The sequence below is a fragment of the Meriones unguiculatus genome, chromosome 10, assembly GCF_030254825.1.
Source record: "Meriones unguiculatus strain TT.TT164.6M chromosome 10, Bangor_MerUng_6.1, whole genome shotgun sequence".
NCBI lineage: Eukaryota > Metazoa > Chordata > Mammalia > Rodentia > Muridae > Meriones > Meriones unguiculatus.
The window spans coordinates 17989016-18008338 of record NC_083358.1 but is presented as its reverse complement, the minus strand read 5'-3'; the positions used below and the strand labels follow the sequence as shown (position 1 = coordinate 18008338).

Here is a 19323-nt window from a genome sequence, read left to right as displayed (position 1 = left end):
TCTGTGTAAACTGAGGCACCAGTGACTCAGGGAGTGATTTTTCGATTGTGTTTTGAGGGTGATGGGATTCTGAGGACGTTCCTGCTTGGAGACCCGCTCTGACTCCTGTCTCCAGGATGTGAGTCTGGCGGGGAGGAGATTCACATCCCCCGTCTCTCCATCATCTTCCCACAGTTGTGTCTGGTGATATCCCCTCAGCATGATGCCTGAGACTGAACACATGCTCCAGCCTGGCAGAGAGATGTCCCCTGGCGTGGGTTCTAAGGAACTGTCATGGCAGCAGGCAGAGTCTTTCCTGAGCTTTAAGTATAGGGCCGTCTTGGCATTTCAGTTCTCATGGCAGCTGGAAGTATGAGCCCTTTGGGGTTTCCATCTATGAAGGATGGGTGTTGGGGGCAGCCAGAAAGAAGTCTTTGTGATCCCCAGAAGAGTCGTAACTGTCTCTGGCTCATCTGGGCAGCCTCTCTGGTTTGAGAATGTTATGAACTGGCCTCCTGGCCACTTCTGCAGAGGCTCCTAAGTTCTACCAATGTCACCTTGAGGCTACAAGATGCAGAGCTGGAGCCTCACAAGCTCCAGCTGACCACCCTTCCTCACCCCTGCAGCCATCCAAAGCTCTAACACCATCATGAAGAACATTAATCTCTGAAATCCCCTTTTCTCCTGTTGCAGCTATTTTAAAATCTATTTTATTTTATTGGCGTTCCTTTCTCCCTTCTCCACTCCAATCCCTTCCAACACTCCAACACCAGGTAGGAGACAGAAAACGCTAATGAGGAGTTGGGGCGTAGTTCTCTTTGGCTACTTCCTGCTGGTTAGAGTGGTTGGGTTTCCAGGGGCAAGTTCAATCTTTGTTTCAGGCTATCTCCAAATGCTTCTCCTCAAACTGCATCAACAACAACCAGGAGCAGCAGGGGGCAGCACCAGCAGCCTCCTTCTCTGGAGCTCTCTGTCTCTCTCCTGGCTCTTTTTTCCCTTTGGCATTTATATCCCTCTCAAGAGTCCCCAGAATTAAACTATCTGCAGCTGGCACAGAACTCCTCTCAGAGCCCGCCTGAGGCAAGTAGCCTGCTGCTGTGGACAATCTGGAGGAGCAACATCTTCCACACCTAGGATTAAAACAAAAACACGTTTACATAACACAACTGAGTATGTAAAGACACTGAAACATTCCCCACACCAGCCCCTGACTCAAGAGTTTAAAACCTATGCCTCATATCACCAGTTGAGCACACGTGTAATTCCAGCTCGTGGTCTCTGCTAGTTACACATTGGGAGGGGTCAGAGTGGTCTATACTTCATGCTTTTCAGGGTGATGGGGTTCTGAGGAAGTGCTTGCTTGGAGACCCGCTCTGACTCGTCTCCCCACAGGTGTGACATCCCCTGCCTCTTCAGCCCTCACCATGGTAGGTAAAAGTGAAAAACTTTTCACTGGGCGCTGGTGGCACACACCTTTAGTCCCAGCATTCAGAGAGGCAGAGGCAGGTGGATCAATGTGAGTTTGAGGCCAGCCTGGTCTTCAAAGAGTCCAGGACAGCAAAGGCTACACAGAGAAACCCTGTCTTGAAAAAAAAAACCAAAAACAAACAAGCAAAAAAAAAAGTAAAACAAACAATCCTAGTGTGTGGAAATTGTCATGAACTGTCAGCCACACAGGCAAAGAAGCAATAGAGCCGAGAGTGAAGAACCAGTATACACCGAAGGGGTTTCCTCACTTTTAGTTTATGATACTTTATTGTGGAAGGGAAGGTGATGAACCATTGTGCCATCTCCTTTGTCTTGATTAAAATTATAGCCCCGGGGCTGGAGAGGTGACCCCGGGGTTGAGAGCGCTGGCGGGTTTTCCAGAGGACCCGGGTTCAACCTCCTGCACTGGCACGTAGCCCACAACCGCCTTTGACTCCAGTCCCAGGGGATTTGACGCCCCTGTGGGCACCAGGCACTCCCGTGGCCACGTGGCACACAAACCTACGTGCAGGCAACACACACACACACACACACACACACACAAACACGAAGAATGGAATAGAATATATAGCACCTCTGGTTATTCCTCGGTTTTCCAGGAGCTTCTGGTCAGACGTTAGGTGAAGGAATTCTTTTCTGAAAAAATTCTCTGAGGAGACACAGAGCTTAAGAGAAAAGAGAAAGGACTCGCCATTGGTATGTTCAAGATAATTTTTTTTTTAAAGAAAGAAAAAAAAAAGAACTTCTGCTCACAATTTTATTTAATTCAGTAGTCACTTAGGGAACTAGGCACATGTAACAACAAGCCCTAAAAAACTGTGAACCCCAGTTGTAGTGATGTACACCCCTAACCCTAGCTCATGGCTAGCCTGGTCTATGTATCAAGTTCCAGGCCAGCCAAAACTACACAGTGACAATTTTTTTAAAAGACTAGGCAGAACAGGCTCATTTATAGGCCATTGGGGATAATGAAATAAAGTGAACACACAAATGTTTTTCCCCAAAAGGGAAAAAAAATTTTTTTAAAAGCCACATGTAATTATGTGTCTATAGACAAGAACATTTTTTTTTTTTTTTTGCTTTGCTTTGCATTGCTATCAGTTACCTACAATTTACTGAGTTGTTAAAAGAGCTCAAAGTCAGTAAAAAGATACACTTCATGCAACCACAGGTTGTCCGCTGCCTGGCACTTTTTCTCACTGAAGCCTGAGTGGGAAGGCCTGGCTTCTGCCAGGAAAGCAGAGTATTCAGTGCTCTAAGCTGTTGGGCCAGGGGGCTTGTCTCTGAGGCTAGTTCTGAGAAGTGTCTCCTGGTGGCTCTGAGTTAACTTTTGGGTAAGGCCTAGGTATCTGCATTTTTAACTTAAAGATATTTTTTATTTGTGTGTGTGCATACACACACACACACACACACACACACACACACACACACGAATGCACGTACTTGCGTGTGTACCTGTACCAAGGTGTGAGGATGTGGAAGACAACAGTCAATGTTGGAATGTCTTCCTCTATGCTCTCCATCTGATTCTTTTTTTTTTGTTTGTTTGTTTGTTTTTGACAAAAGGTTTTTCTACCTAGCCCTGGCTGTCCGGGAACGACAGAGATCGACCTGCCTCTGCCTCCCGGTTCGGGGTCAAAGGTGTGAACCACCGTGACCAGTTCCATCTGAAGGTCTCTTCACCATGTCCAGAAGGGGGAAGCAGACACGTTCATCTACATAGAACACGCGAATAATTATAAAAAAAGAAGCAGTGTGCGGGTTTTGTGTCACGGTCCATTCTGTGTAGCTATGACAAAATCCCAAAGCTTGGAACCTCGTGAAGAAGACAGAATCGTTTAGATCACAGTTCTGAAGGTTTAAGAGTGCAGTGCTGGCATCTGCCCAGTGAAGCATGAAACGGAAGGGACGGGAGAGGGAAGACAGGCATGCTCTTTCCACAGCGGCCTGCTGCTGTGGGGACTAATCCATCTCCCTGAGACCTCCACGTTGGGGGCTGGTCTGCTGTTCTGTGTATTCAGATGCTGGATTCTGTGCTCCGAGAGCTGGTTGCACTCTGAACACGGGCATTGTCATGTACATCGATTAATGTTGTGTAAACTTCCTCCAATTATCTCTGAACGGTTAATAAAAAAGCTGGACAGCCAATGACTGGGCAGTGGAGACAGGTAGCGGGAGCTTCCGTTCCCAGTCTTGGGGTCTCAGGTAGGGACGATGAGGGAGAAAAGGGGAAAGAAGAAGAGGCAGGAGAGGAAGAGGTGGAGATTAAGAACAAGCCCAGGCAGGACCAGCGGGGCAAGTAACTCAGTGCGTGTGGCTGAGGAATAGCAAGACCAGCATAGAAGGTTAGCATACATAGATGTCTGCCCCATTATGGTGCCTAAAGCTTATTAATACATCTACTAAGTCTCTCTGTGTGGGTGAATAGAAAAGCTCCCTCCCCCCCCCATAACATATCTTTACACCTCTACCAATCTATCCAGTGGGCCGGAACCTTATTCCCTTCCTTTGTGCTGCGTCTCTTGGGTTCCGTCATCACACTGGAGGCCTCGTTCCTAATGCATGATCCTTCTGCAGGCCATTTTGAAAGTATAGCAAGAAATACACCTTGCACTTTTTCCACCCTACAGGAGCACTCAGAGCAAGGAGGATCCAAATACTTGAATTCTTTTTAAAAACGGGTGTTTTTAATTTCGTGCCTTCTATGACATTCATAGGCAAAGAGTTAATTTTTCCAAGTAGATTCTTTGAGCGGTTTCGCTGAGCCACAAGGGGGGTTCTCCGGTCTTCGGATATCCTCTGGCTCTTTTCTCCTTAGAGCATCCTTTGCTTGCTGTCAAGCCCTGTTGTCAGGAAAGGGTTTAGGGGCCTTAGAAGGGTGGACTGCTGCAGGAGGCAGAACTGACCAGCAGAGGGCAGTGCAGGCTCAGACTCTGCCGGAATACAGTCCGCTCGGGACACCAGAACTTTCAAACTCGCAGTTTCCTGACCTTCATCTAGTACCTGGGTGAGCTTGGGAAGTCACCCAAACTCTTTGCTACCAAGCTTGCAAATCAAGTGATGGCACTCCCTCATGGGACTAAACGCGTGAAACAGACCCTTTCTCCTTTTTAGGCTGCTTTGGTCACAGGAACAGGAAAGAGACTGGGCTAAGCCTGGAGATCAGCATGTATATGCCGCTGCATTATTCGCCCCTCTTCTGGCTCTTGTTCGTGTTTACTGCACACAGTGGCCATGGCTATGACATGGATTAAGACAGCCCTGCCCCCAGAGCTTGCAGACGCAGCAGAGGGCAGCTAGGAAAGGCTGAGACGGAAAAGATGGGCGGTGCAGACACAGCTAACCCAAAGCAGCTCCCAGAGCAGGACGGCGGCTAAGAAAGGCTTTGAGTAGATAGGAATCCGTGGGGTTGGGGAAGCCAAGGCAGGGAAGAACGTTGGAGATAAGGAGAACCGACGAATAGGAAGCCGGGAGGACTGGAGGTACAAATGCTTCCACCTGAAACATCGTGGCGGGAGCAAGGACGAGAGTAAGGACAAGAGTGAAAGAAAAGGAGAGCAAAAAGATGGACAGGGGCCGTGTCCTATAAAAAACCTTGGATGGCTGGGCATTTGCGATGGCACTGCCGTGGCCCATTGTCTCCAAACAGTGCCACGACCTTCGCTGTGGCACAGGGGGAAACACGTTAGCACTTTAACTCCATCTGTGAACACCGTTCGTTGTTTTTTTTTTTTTGTTTGTTTGTTTTTCTCTTTTTCTGACTCTAATTAACGGTGTAAATGACCTTCTCGTGTAGAGGTGCATGCATTTCATTCACGAGTAAACGTTTGCATATGGGCTTGCTGGTCAGGCTTGAGTCTGGAGGCTTCGTGGGGTCATTGGAAGCGGCTTTAGAACTTCTTAAATGTATTAATTATTTTTGCTTTTATTCCTCGTGCTGTGTGTGACGGTGCGCAGGCACCGATGTGCTTGTGTGGAGGTCAGAGGACAACTTTTGGGTGGAGGGTCTCTCCATGCACGGTGGGTCCCTGCGGGGGACCGAACTCAGGTCGGCAGATCTGTGCAGCAAGCGCCTGAGCCCTCTCACTGGCCCCAGACAGGACTGTTAACGAGGGAAGTGCTGTGATAGGAAAACAATTCCAGAATTATCTGGAGGGAGAGCAAGCCCTAACCCAAACTCTGGCCCTGGGGATGGAGAATGTGGGCTTGGGAGCCGTTGAGGAAGGAGCGGTGAGTAAGCGGCGGAGTGAAATGTTGAAGAAAAACCTGACCCTGGGTCAGAGCCCCGCATCCTCAGATACCCCGCCACAGGCTCAGGGAATAGTGCAATCGCTTGAAACAGGCTAGGAGCGGTAGAGGGAAAATTTGCAATTCCAGCTCCTACCACTAGATGCCGGGCAGGTCTGAGTGAGGTATAGACCCTCCGCGATTCCCTTTCCTCCTCTGAACCAAGGCGATAAACAAGCAAGGAGACTGAATTCGGTCGCAGACGCTTTTAGGAAAGGTGAGCAAAAGGTGACCACGAACTGTCAGTGCGAATTAAGATAACACACATCCAGGATAAGGGAATTCAGGGCCCGTGAGATGGCTCAGCAGGTAAAGCCACTCAGCAGGTAAAGCCTGAGGATCTGAGTTTAATTCCCGGGTCCCACGCGGTGGGACGCGAGAACCGGCTTCTCTAAGTTGTCCTCTGACCTCTACGAGCGCGCACACACACAGTAAATAAACAAACAATTAAAACCTGCTCAGCGGGACACAGTGATCCACACCTGTATTCCCAGTGACTCAGGGGGCAGAGGCCGGCGGATGGCTGTGAGTTCCAGGACAGCCTGGTCCACAGAGCGAGTCCAGGACAGCCAGGGCTACCCAGAGAAACCCCGTCTTGAAAATACAAAACAAACTGCTTAAACTTTGACACAGAGGTACAACCCCCCTCCCCCCATCTAATAACGTCACCGGCTCCCGCAGAAGCGCCACGGGACTGCCCACTGTGTCCATTTCTATGCGGGCTCAGCACCAGTAAAGGCTTAATAAATACGTACTGAGCAGCTTACGTACTTGTCTTTTATTTATTTTAGTTTTTAAATTATACGTATTTAGTGTGTGTGTATGTATATGCGTGTGGGCCACAGTGCAGCCGTGGAGTTCAGAGGTCAACTTCCAGGCCACTGTACTCTTCTTCCTTCATGTGGGTCCCGGGGGTTGAACTCAGGTCGTCAGGCGCAGCAACAAGGGGCTTTAACCTTTCGGTGATCTCGCCAGCTCTTGTTTGTCTAGAGACTAATATTATGGGCTGGGGAAATAGCTGAGTGGGTAAACTGCTGCCTTGCAAGCAGGAGGACCCAAGTTTGATCCCCCAAACCCACATTTAAAAAGCCTGGCATGGTGCCACAGGCTCTCTAGAAGGAGCACTGGGGAGGAGAGATAAGAAAATCCCTGGGGTTTTTACGGTTCACAAGATTGGTGACTCCAGCTTCGGTGAGAGACCCCGTCTCGAAACGAGGTAGGGAGAGACGGAGCGAGACATCCAGCATCAGCCTCCGGCCCGGCACTCTGTAGACACACACAGGCATGTCAGCCAGACACACTCAGCCACACACACAGACCAATGTTTTATCATCGTTTTGGCTTACCAGCAACCTTACAGTAGACATCTCTGAAAACAGAGAAAGCTGGAGGAGAAATTGAAACCACCCATAAAAGACCATTCAATCAATCTGCCACTCCTTACTCTAAATATTAATTTTCTAAATTCTCTGTATCTGTGACTTGCTATGATGAAATGGCTTCCAGCTGATGCAAGGTGGAAAAAAAAAGGTTTATAATTTCCTGAAAAGAGCCCTTGGGGTGTTTTTCACGGGTTCTCATCTCCAGCTCTTTCTGTGCCCAGTGGCCATCGGCCCTCCCTTACCTCAGCCTCAGAGAGGGCAATGTTATCTTAGGATGTGGCGAACTTTGCAAAACCAAATTAATTTTTAAAAGTAAATCTATGCTTGGCAGTTCCTCCCACTCACGGAGAAGGCAACTGCAAATGCAGAGCGTTTCGAAACTCCCAGGCCCAAGCCAGGGTCACCATGGCACAGGTGTGAGGACGGACCATCTGGCAAATCAGACCTGGGGACCCTGCTTCTTCTGTGCGGAAACTCCTTAGACTTCAGTCCTAGCAAAGGCCTGTCTTAGTTGGCTGCACCAAAGCCTTAAACCAGGCAATATTTCAAAACAAAACATAAAACCCAAAACTTATTTGGCTCACAATTCCGGTGGCTCAAAAGTCCAGCAAACCTGGAGCCAGCTCTGTTGAGCCTTTCCCTCTCCAGCAACAGGAACACATGGCAAAGAAGCGGAAGTGGAAATGAGCACCCATGGAAGGAGCAAGGCCTCATATGCTCCTGTGAGAACTCACAATTCTCTGAGAGTGGTGACCTTATAGCCTCGCACTAGGCCTCACCTCTTAATGGCTCCACCCCCTCAGCACCACCACATAGGAGACCAGATTTCTAGCATGTGAGTCATTGGGGTACATATTAAAACAACACCCCGCCAGCAAGATGCCTTTCCTTTAAAAGAAGTTTATCTATCTATCTATCTATCTATCTATCTATCTATCTATCTATCTATCATCTATCTATTATCTCTATCATCTATCTACATATCATCTACCTAGCTTGCTTTTTATCGTCTATCATCTATATCTATCTATTATCTATCATCTATTATCTTTATCTATTATATCTATCTGTCTATCTATCATCTATCTAGCTATCTCTGTCTATCTATCATCTATCTGTCTGTCTAGCTATCATCTGTTTATCATCTCTCTATTATAGCTATCTATCCGTCTGTATCTATCTATCATGTCTATCATCTATTATCTTTATCTATTATCTCTATATCTATCTATCTATCTATCAATCATTTCTCTCTATCATCTATCTATTCTCTCTCTCTCTATCTATCTATCTATCTGACTGTCTTCTATCATCTATCAGTCCATCCATCCATCTATCCACCTAACTCTCGTGACTGCGCACACTGTGACACAACTGTGGAGGTCGGAGGACCACTTGTGGTGGTCAGTTCTTTCTTTCCATTACGTGATTCTCAAGGGTTGAACCCAGGCTGTCAGAGTTGGTGGTCAGTTCCTGTACCTGCTGAGCCACCTTGTCAGCCTGAGATGTTTCTTTTTAAAGACAAGAATCTAGAGATACCTTTTGAGGCTAAGACTTGAAAACTGTGCCTTACATCTTTCTAAGCAGTGGTATTTTAAGGTCATATTAGGTGAGATGGTATTTTCAGACATCTCCCAGTTTTATGAATAAGGAAACTGAGCCAGTATGTTCAAGGTTAACAGACCCTAGAACTGGAGGGATTCTCTGGTTTTTTCCTATTTCATCAAATTAACACTGCTGTTTGCTACTGAGTATGAGCTAAATTGTATCTTCTCAAACTTCCATGCTGGAGCCTCAGCAACCTGCACCTCAGAGTGTGACTTTATTTGGAAATAGGTTGTAGCTAGTTGAGAAGAGATATTACTGAAGAACATGCAGTCATAAATCTAATCTGCATTATAAGGACCGACAGTCCTTACAAAAAAGAGGAACTCTGGACCCAGTAAGAACTCCATGATAAGATGAAGGCAGAGGTCAAGATGATGCAGGTCCATACCGAAGATCATCAAAGATGCCAGTGGCAGAAGCTGGAGAGAGGTACAGATTAGGCCTTTTCTCTTTCTCCAGAAGGAACCAAGGCTGACACTTTGACTTTGCACACCTCACATGGGCCAGGGATGATGTTTTTATATTGTTTAAGCTGCTGAGTTTTGGATGCTTTGTTGTGGTACTCCTGGGAAAGAAAACTACTAAAACCTCAGGAGTGTTCAGGGAGAGGTCGTGGTGGCCTTACTGGGGCTCTTCTCATCTCTTCATCCTTGCTTGACAATTTCATCAGAGTGGGCACACTAGAAAATCATTGCCTTCCCTGCTAGAGGGGCATGTAGTTTAGAACAGAGCATAGGAATGTGAGAAAGATTAGTCGTGATCTTAGAAACAAATGTGAAGAGGCCCATGTTAGTTGTCCTGAGGGCCAGAGTGGGAAACAGATCAACAGAATTAGTCAGAATTTGACAGGGATGTTGGGAAATGAGACAGATAGTGAGCCTTGGTGAGCCTGTGTGCAATTGGTGGTCTTAGAAGCCATGCTCAGAGGCAGCTAGCTATTTGTCCTTGGATCAATAAGAAATTTTGGCACATCCAAAAGAGTCATAGAGGGGAGAAAGAGAGAGGAAATTTTTGACAAAAGAGGTTTGAAGCAATCTCAAATCTGATGGGCAACATTAATCTACACAATCAAATGTTAAATAAGACCTAGACACATCGTGGTCAAGCTGTTGAAGACCAAAACTAATGAGAGAAATCTTGAAAGTTCTAAAGGAAAATGGCGTATAAAGTGAAAGGAACAGCAATAAAACCAACAGCAGCCTTCTCACTTGGAACAATGAAAGTCACAAGAAACTGGGTGCCATATTGGGAATACTAAAAAAAAAAAAAAAAAAAAAAAAGCCAAGCAGGAGCATAAATTCTACCTAGCAAAACTAGTTTTCAAAGATGAAAATACTTTTTAGATAAAGCCTCCCCACCCATCCTCATCCATTTTGGAAAGATCTGGCTACATAGCCCAGTCTGGCTTTGAACTCATGATACTTCTGCCTCTGTAATTACAGGCAGGTATTAACGTACCTAATGATTAAGGTTTTTTGGGTTTTTTTTTTTGTTTGTTTGTTTGTTTGTTTTTTGCTAGCAATTTTGTCTTACAAGAAACATCAAAGCAAATACTTCAGAAGGAAAGGAAACTGTTAGTTGGGTGCAGGGGTATGCCCTTGTAGCCAGTCCCACCTACGTGGGAACACAGGAGTTCAAGGCCACCCTGAAAACCATAATACGGCACTGTCTCATAAAAGCAAATGGTTTTGCCTTCTTTCTATTTCCTCTCTGTCTTCTTGGTCTCCACTTCCTCCAGACCGGGACATCACTGAGACCACTTATTGAGAAATGGAGGGACCGCAGCATCATGAGCTGACTATGAAATGTCTGCCACGTGGTTAAGAAGTGGGTACAGGATCTCCAGGCCATGGTACTTCTGTGAGAGGCTCTGGAAAATTCAGGAGGCTGCAGGAAGGAGGTATGTAAGGGTTCCCAATTACCTTCTCCCTCTTTATTTCCCTCATCATGAGGTAAAGAACCTTTGCCACAACACTCTTGCTTTCATAACATTCTGCCCAAATGCATGGGGCCAAGCAACCTTGGACTGAACCTTCTGAAACCACGAGCAAAATAAACTCTTCCCCTTGAAGTTCTCTAGGTACCTTGGTCAGAGCTACTCCAAAATAACAAATAAACATCACTCTAGAGGGGCTGAGCCACTGAATCATGGCTTGGAAAAATCTCTCCCAGGCTACTACTGTCATGAACACTTTCTCCTGACTACGTGTGACTTAGAAGTAAGAACCAACTTCATTGCTTCTTCACAGTGGAGACTGTTACATTAGCTAATGCTAGAGGGCTTAAAAAATAGGGATATGTTAGGGAGAGCAACTTTACATTTTAAAAATTTATTTGACTACTCTTTGTGAATTTCATGTTATACGATGTATTTTGATATTTACTTTCCTATAAAACTTCCCGTTAAAACTCCTTGTACTCCTCCAGTACTCCTCCCCTCAAATGCTATATGCTCTTGTTTATTTATTTTTTATTTATAAGCTGCTGAGTCCAGTTAGTGTTGCCTATTTATGCATGACTATAGGGCCATTCACTGGTGCACAGGCAATGCTGGACAGGCCACAGCCCCGAAGAAAACTGTCTTTTCTCCAGTAGCATCAATGGCCAATTGCTCTCAGCTAGTGGTGGGGCCCTGTGAACCCTTCCTCATCCATGCTGGAATGTTGCCCAGCTTGATCTTGTGTAGGTATTGTGCAGACAATGACAGATGCTGTGAGTTCATGAGTGCAACAGCCCTGTCATGTCCTGAAGACACATTTTCACAAGTCTTCCTCCACCCCTGGGCTCTTACAGTCTTCCTGCTTCTTCTTCTGCAATGTTCCTGTAAGCTCCTCTTGAGCCATCAGGTATGAAGAAAGCAGTTGTAAGAACTGGAAGATTAGAAGAGGCTGGAGAAGGAGCTCAGTTCTCATCAGAGGCCCCAGGGGGTTCGGGAGTTCCTTCTTCTTCTTCTTCTTCTTCTTCTTCTTCTTCTTCTTCTTCTTCTTCTTCTTCTTCTTCTTCCTCTTCTTTGTTTTCTTCTTCTTCTTCTCTTCTTCTTTACCAAAAATGCAGGGCATATGAAAATACATCAGCCAAATAACTTAGAGTGAGTTTTGTGTGATTTAGAATTTTGGCTGCTTATTCCTTTTTTAATATGTAATTTGGGTTTGTATTTTTTTTTTTGTGTGTGTGTATCTGATTTGGGCATCTGAGAATAATTAATTATTCTGGACCTAATTTTCCTTCTATGAAAATTTTTTTTCTTCAGTAAAAATGAGCACAGTGGTAGGACTGACTTTATAGGGTAGTTGTAAAAATATACGTGGTTTAATATACTTAAAATATTTTAAATTGTGGTTGTTAGTATCAGATGTCATTTCTATTTCTTCTTTTCACTTTATATCTTGAGTCCCCCATGTTTTACACAGGAGGCTAAAGAAAGAAGGTATATAAAAAAAATTAAATTGACCTAATGCAATGTATGCTTATTTCTCAATTATGAAAAGATGAAAACAGTTGTACCAAAGATGAGGCAAAGTCGCGAGAAAGGACAATTGCAGGCTAAAAAGTGCCACAGCCCTGTTGGAAACTTTTCTCTTTGTATGTGCATGTTCATACATGTACAGGTACATGTGTAGGTGTGTGCCCTGCATGTTCATACATGTGCAGGTACATGTGCAGGTGTGTGCCCCTGGAGGCCAGAGGAGAACTCCAGATGTCACTATTTGGGCCATCTACTCTTGTTGTTATTGATATCATCTGTTTTGGCCCAGAAGCAGCACAGGAGGCCGGCTGACTGGCCAGTGAATCCAGATACCATCCTGTCTCTGCCTTTCCAGTGCTGGCATCACCCTCTCTGCCTCCCACACCACCATGTCCAGTGTTTTTTGTTTTTGTCTTTTTAACTCTGTGCTCTGGGGTTGAACTCAGGTCCTTATGCTTGCAAGTCAAATGTTTTACTGACTGATCTATCTCTCCAGCCCTGTGCTGGAAATTTCTTAAATTTCTTTAGGGACTTCCATATCAGGTTCAAATCCTTTCTCTAGGGGAGAGTTGCCTTTCCAGAAGGGAAAATATGTGAGCTTGTCCAAAATACCATTCTTAATAAGGCTGTATATTTTGGTTGGCTTATTTGACACTTGTAAGTCAACATTGCAACATTATTATGTATTTGTTTTTTGATTTAAAAAATGATGGGTGATACGTTTGCATTTTAATCCTTTCTAGGAGAGAAACATCTACCTCTTGAGTCAACAGAATTTTCTTGTACATGACACTCTCTAACATCATATAAAACAAGTTAAATAAATATGATCCTTGACCTCAGAAATGCACAAACATGAAATGAAACAGACTTCCACTCTTAGTACGCACTTTGGTAAAACCACAAGTTAGGAACAACGATCAAATATTTACAAGACCCCTAAGCATCACAGTTAATAATTTTCATGTTGGGACTCACTGACGCGTATTGGCAGTTGAATAAACACAGCAGCAAAAAAATCAGTAACTTCTAAAAATAAAATGTATGGGTTATTTTGGTAGATGGATCACAAATACAATTTCTTGAGAAAGCACTGATCTGTGTTTGTGTATGTGTTCCTAGAATCATTACTTTAGCGTTTTTTAGAGGAGAGATGGGTCAACCCCAGGATAACTGGTATACCCGTTCCTTGGAGTTCCTGGCAAATGCTCTGACATCAGGCAGCATTCTGCCATTGTCTGTGTGTGCTCTGCCCAGGGAACTGTGTCCCAGGGAGCCCCTAATTATTTCCCCTTTCATTCCCCAGGGCTTAGGGCTTGCCTCAGCCCCCTGATGCCCATTTGCAGTGGGCGAGGTGGGGCAGGTGAGGGGAGTGGATCCATCGCTATGAGACATGCAATCAAGTGCAATAGTGAAGTCACCCACACGGTCATTTCCCAATATTTGCTCTGGCAGAGGTAGGGAGGTAGAGCTGATCTTTTGTTCCAAGGGACTGAAAACTCTTTTGGATATCTAGGGGAGTGCATGGAGCCAGTTTGGGTCTGGAGGGCAGGAGGTCTCCTGGGCAGCATTTCTCCCCTGCCAGTCCACTTGGCAAACGGAGATTCCTCCTTCGCGTTCCAGCTCAGGGGTAGATGAAGCTACTTCTGGTCTTTCCGGGCCCATCCTGAACTCCCTACAGACCTCTGTACCAGGTGACTATTGATCCACCAGCCTCTCCTGCGCATGTGGAGCACCTGCCGTGCACATCCGTTCCCAGCCTTCCACAGAGCGGAGCCAACTGTGGAAGGGAGGGCCCGCCTTCCATTTCGTTTTTATTTATTTTTTATTTGAGACAGGGTATGTCTATGCAGCCTTGGCTGGCCTGGGACTTTGTATAACAGGTTGATCTCAAACTCACGAGGATCATCCGACTGTACCTCTTGAGTGGAGAGATTAAAGAAGTATGCCACCATTCCTGACTTACTTTTTTTTTTTTTTTTTGATACAGTCTTGCTATACAGCCCTATTCTGGTCTCAAACTTGTATTTTGTCTTAGTTTTCCCAGAGCTGAGATTTGCTTTTCTCAAAAAATTAGCGTGTATGAATTTTGCAGGATAACAGGTTTTTATCGTGAAATTGTCATATTTACAATATGAATGTATGTTTATGGTACTGGCTGTTGAATCGAGGGCCTTGTGTGTACTCTGCCCCCAGCCCTATGCAATGGACTTTGATGCTGTTCTTTCTCCACTGTGGTCCCATGTTTCTCCTTCCTCTTCCCAGATAGCTACCCTTCTTTCACGCCTTTCTCCTTTTTTTTAAAATCTAGATTTTGCACGAGTGAAAGTATGAGGTTCTTGTCTTCCTCAGTCTGTTGTATTTTACTTAGTACAATGTTCCGTCCATTTTCCTGAAAATAGCATCATTCCATGATCTGTGGCTCAGTAGGACTCCACTGTAGATATGGACCACATTTTCTTTATTCACTTCTCTGTGGATGGACACTGAGGCTGATTGCATGGTCTGGCTATTGTGAGTACAGCAAACACAGATGTGCAGGCATCTCTTCGGTATGCTCTTTGGTATGTTCCTTCCTGGACACATCCATGAGTGGTACATCTAGGTCACAGAGTGATTCTATTTTTAGAATCTATACTAATTTCCATGAGGTTATATTAATTTACGTTCCTATCAGCAATCTATGAAGGTTCATTTCCCCTTGTATATTTATATTCTCTGTCTCTTTCTCTTTCTCTGTGCCTGTCTGTCTGCCTGTCTGCCTGTCTCTCTTTCTCTGCCTCAAGTATGCTAGCACTTTTACTATTCAGCCAACATTCCCAGCCCACTTATGGCTTTCTTGATGATGCCATTATGACTGGAGTGGGAGGAAAGTCTTCATGTAGTTGAGATTGGTGTTTTCCTGATTCTAGTTTCCTTTTGCTTCTTATTTATCAGGCAGACAGCTGAATAGCCTAATCATATGGGGCTCGGAGGATTTCCAGTTATAAAAGTTAATGATTCTCATTGCTCTATTGATTTAAGTAACAATTATTTAAACACAGGGCCTCGTGATTTAATGCCTATGAGGCAGAACAGCCCCACTGCTTCCAACACAGCTCTAAAAGGAGACCACCTTGGCCTTGGGTCTGTTCCTCGGTATCCGTGTGACCTTTGGCAAGTTATTTAACCCTCCAATGCTTGGGTTTCCACATTTTTCAAATATGCTTATAATAGTATCCAACACATGGTGGGAAGAAATGAAGTAACATACTTATTCGAAGGGCATAGAGATGCTTGATCAGTATTTGTTGATTATTATTATTTCTAAATTTTTAGTTTATTGTTACAAGACAGTGCTTCTTCCTGCCCCCTTTTTTTTCTTTTCAGTTGCTTCATTTTATCTTCTGGATAGTATAGAAAAACATTACTTTCAATTTATAATAAATTCCCATTCTCATAAAATACTCAACATCATTTAAAGAGTTAACACAAACTCTTTGAACAGTGTCGCACACAGGCGCTGCACAAAGATTTACTATGCTATGTCATCATCACTTACTTATTCAGCTATGTTTTTGAGCATCTGCTCTAAGCTAGACACCCAGGCTCCATCACGAAACAATGATAAGTATTCGCTCTCATGGAATTAACATTCTCACAGGGGTAAAGAGAGACTAAGTAGAATATGTAAAATGAATACCATACTTTACTGATTCTAAAACAACCATTCTCCCAGATGTCAAAACTCGGAAGCCAGGTGTGGTGTGCCACATTTCTAATCCCAGCATTTAGGAGGTTGAGGCTGGAGGATTGCAAGTTCAAGGCTAGCCTAGGTTCATTGCAAGACCTTGCTTCAGTTAAAAAACTTCTCAGGGCTGGGAGCGTGCGTCACTTGGTTGGTAGAATGCTTACCTTGAATGTATTACGCCCTGAGTTTGACCCCCAGTACTGCATAAAACTGGATCTGGCAGCACCCAGGTGGTAGAGGCAGGAGAATTAGAAGTTTAAAGCTCAGCCAGACATTGTCTAAAACAAAACAAACAACAACAACACAACAAAAAACCTCAAAATCCTTACAATTGGCATTCATTTCACACCAAACAGCATTTTTTTTGTACAAAAAAACAAAACAAAACAACAAACCAAGACAACAAATGTGTTGCTAGTCTTTATGCTAGGCATAATCTTGATTAGATACAGTCTCATCCTCCCGCCTTCATCTGTAGACAATGAGTAGGCACTAGGAATCCACTTTCCTCCGATAAAACCAATATCCTTTGGATAACGGGATCCCAGAGCCTTCCCTCTGGCTTTGCTTTGCTCATAGTCCTGTGGGAGGGAACTTGATGTCCCAGACATCAAGTTACTTGGGTAACCCACTGTGGTTTGGCCCCGTCAATGGTTCTCTCCCCTCTGAAGGTTCCAGCAGGGAGTCTGGGTAAAGATTATTGACTTGCATAACCTCTGGCATTTGTTACCAGGCAGGGTAGGGAAAGAGTGTCCCTGACGCTTCACTGGGGGAGGGCAGCAGCGAAGCTCTGGAACATTCCATGCTTCTTGGCTAAGCGTGTGCTTCAGGACTTACCGATCTTGGAGCCGAGAGTGTGTTCTGGCAGAATTTGTCTGCGACCTCTTCTGCATCTGAGTGGTGACTGGGAATAATTACATGGACCTCACTTGAGGGTTCTCATGCTGTCACAGCCATCTTGGTCCAGTGTCAACAACAGGCTCAGATGGTTTGGCCAACCAAGATGGCTTCTTTACCTGTTCAGCACCCCAACAATTATGTGTTCCCTTCTTTGGCAAAAAACACACTGGGTTTCTTTTATTTTTATTTTACTTTTATATTTTTCATCTTATTGGATCTTTTTTCCCTTTTATTGAAAATAGCTTTTTTTTTTATTTTTTATTTTCACAAAACGTATCCTGATTATGGTTTGCCGTCCCTCTACTCTTCCCAGGTTCTTCCCACCCCCCCTTCCATCCAGATCCACCCCCCTTTCTGTCTCTCATTAGAAAACAAACAGGCTTCTAAGGGACAATAATAAATAATATAATATAATATGAGAAAACGAAATCTAATACACTGGAATAGGATGAAATAAACAGAAGGAAAAGGACACAAGAAAAGGCACAAGAGACAAACACAAGCACAGAGGCCTAGTAGTTCACACTTAGGAATCCTACAAAAACAGTAAACTGGAAGCCATAATACATGTGTAAAGGACCTGCAGGGTAAAAGGAGAGAAAAAAAATAAATAAAACAAAAGAATAAGATAGACTTGAAAAAAAAATAGCCCTGGCACTACACTATGGGACAAGGAACCTCCAGTGATGGGGGCGCATGAGTGGCCACTTCCCCTTTCAGCTCCGGGACATCAGCTGGTGCAGACACGTGCGTGCAGGCCCTGTGCCTGCTGCCTCAGTCTCCGTGAGTTACCCTGTGCATCGAGGCTGTTGACTTAGACGGCCTGTTGATTTGTTTTCTTGGTGTCCTCGTCTCCTCTCGCTCTTACACTCTATCACTTCTCCTCAGAGCCCTGAGGGGACGGATTTGATAGAGACACCCTCTTTTCAGGGCTGAGTTTGCCAAGGTCTCTCAGTCTTTGCGTATTGTCTGGCTGTGGGTGTCTGCACGCGTTCCCGTCTGCTGCAGGAGGAAGCTTCCCTGGTAACGGCTGAACAAGGATTTGATCTGCACTCCTGGCCAGAGTGCGTGCTGGATTTCTTACATGGAAGCTCAGGGTACCTAGAGGAATCTCGTAGATGAACTGGCCTGTATTCAGAACCCTCACAATTACACCCCCTACCCCCACCCCCCGACTCTCCTTGGTCAACCCAGTCATGGTGAATTTATTTCCTGAAAAATGCTCAGGATGAGTGAGGACTGGATTGCAGAGAGAGCCACAAATAAAAGGATAAAAGGACACCGAGTCCAGCCTGGAGACAAATGGCTGAAGTAAGAGGCATGGCTGCCCTGGTTATGCAAAACACCAAACAAATAAGGTGGTGTTATTTGCTAAACTCCCTGAGCGAGGTACCCAGAAGGCACCCCAGCCTGCAAACAGATGAAGATTTTATTTTGTTTTAAACTTTAGAACTCTGAAGTAGAGAGAATAGCCACAAACTTTAAAGGCTGCGTGGCCCTTCTGAAGCCCACCATCCCTTCAAACCATGAACAAAACACCGGTTCAGCGCTGACCATTTATCCCATCATGACTTTCCCTCTTTTTCATGTGCTAATTATTGCCATAATGGTGTACCTATCCTGACTGTGGCTTATACAAAGCACCATGTAAGAAATGCAGGACACGTGGGAGGGAGAACAAAGACCTAAGATTATAGTCCACTGAGGAAGCTGAAAAATAGATATGCTCCTACGCAGCCAAAAACCAAGTGATGCTAATGATGATTCTAGCTAGAAAGATAACCACGTAGTTAGTGAGGAGATGGGAAAGGTGGTGGATGTTTTCTGCATGATCTTCAGAGTTAGTTAGTTTTTTTCTTTAATATATATATATTTTTGTATGTGTGTGGGTGCTTTGCTTGCACCGATGGCTGGGTACTACGTGCGTGCGTCACTCAAGGGGGCCAGTGGAGGGCATCAGATCTCCTGGGGCCAGAGTTGCAGATGGTTGTGAACCACGATGTGGTTGCTGTGAATTGAACCCTGGTCTTTAGGGAGATCCGCTGGTGCCCTGAGCCATCTCTCCAGCCCAGCTCATTATTTCCTTTAGGATTTCCCTGGTTATCTCTTGCTCTGGGCTCTACTATTCTGCCTTCCAAGGGGAGAAGAAACCTGTATCTTGGGCCACTTAGCCTCCTCATGAGGAGTAGACTTCAGTGGTGAGATCTGGAGCCAGATTTGGAGGCTTGAAGTCCATCTCAGACTGATGAGTTCTGGGACTTCGCTTTGATTGAGGAGAAGGAAAGCTGTACTTTTGGGGACTGACGGGAGCTGACTCGGCTCCTGTTCAGCCACCAGTGCTCTTTTTGGGACAGCTGTCCAATCTACACCAGCAGAGGAAGGAAAGGTGTGGGAACAGATTTAGAAAACGAAGGCCTGGAGGTCACGGGTGACCATTAAAAAAGTTCGTAGCCTTAGAAAAATGTCTCATACAATGTCATAAA

The 19323-nt window shown here is 45.0% G+C and overlaps 1 long non-coding RNA gene across 1 annotated transcript; it reads right to left on the bottom strand.

Annotated features, from left to right (window-relative positions):
• Positions 1–14079: 14079 nt before the first annotated feature.
• Positions 14080–16931, bottom strand: LOC132657017 (uncharacterized). Its single transcript, XR_009594860.1, has 3 exons — positions 16778–16931; positions 16105–16218; positions 14080–14811 (listed from the first exon to the last, which is right to left on the bottom strand). It is a non-coding gene; the product is annotated as an uncharacterized LOC132657017 (long non-coding RNA).
• Positions 16932–19323: the final 2392 nt, after the last annotated feature.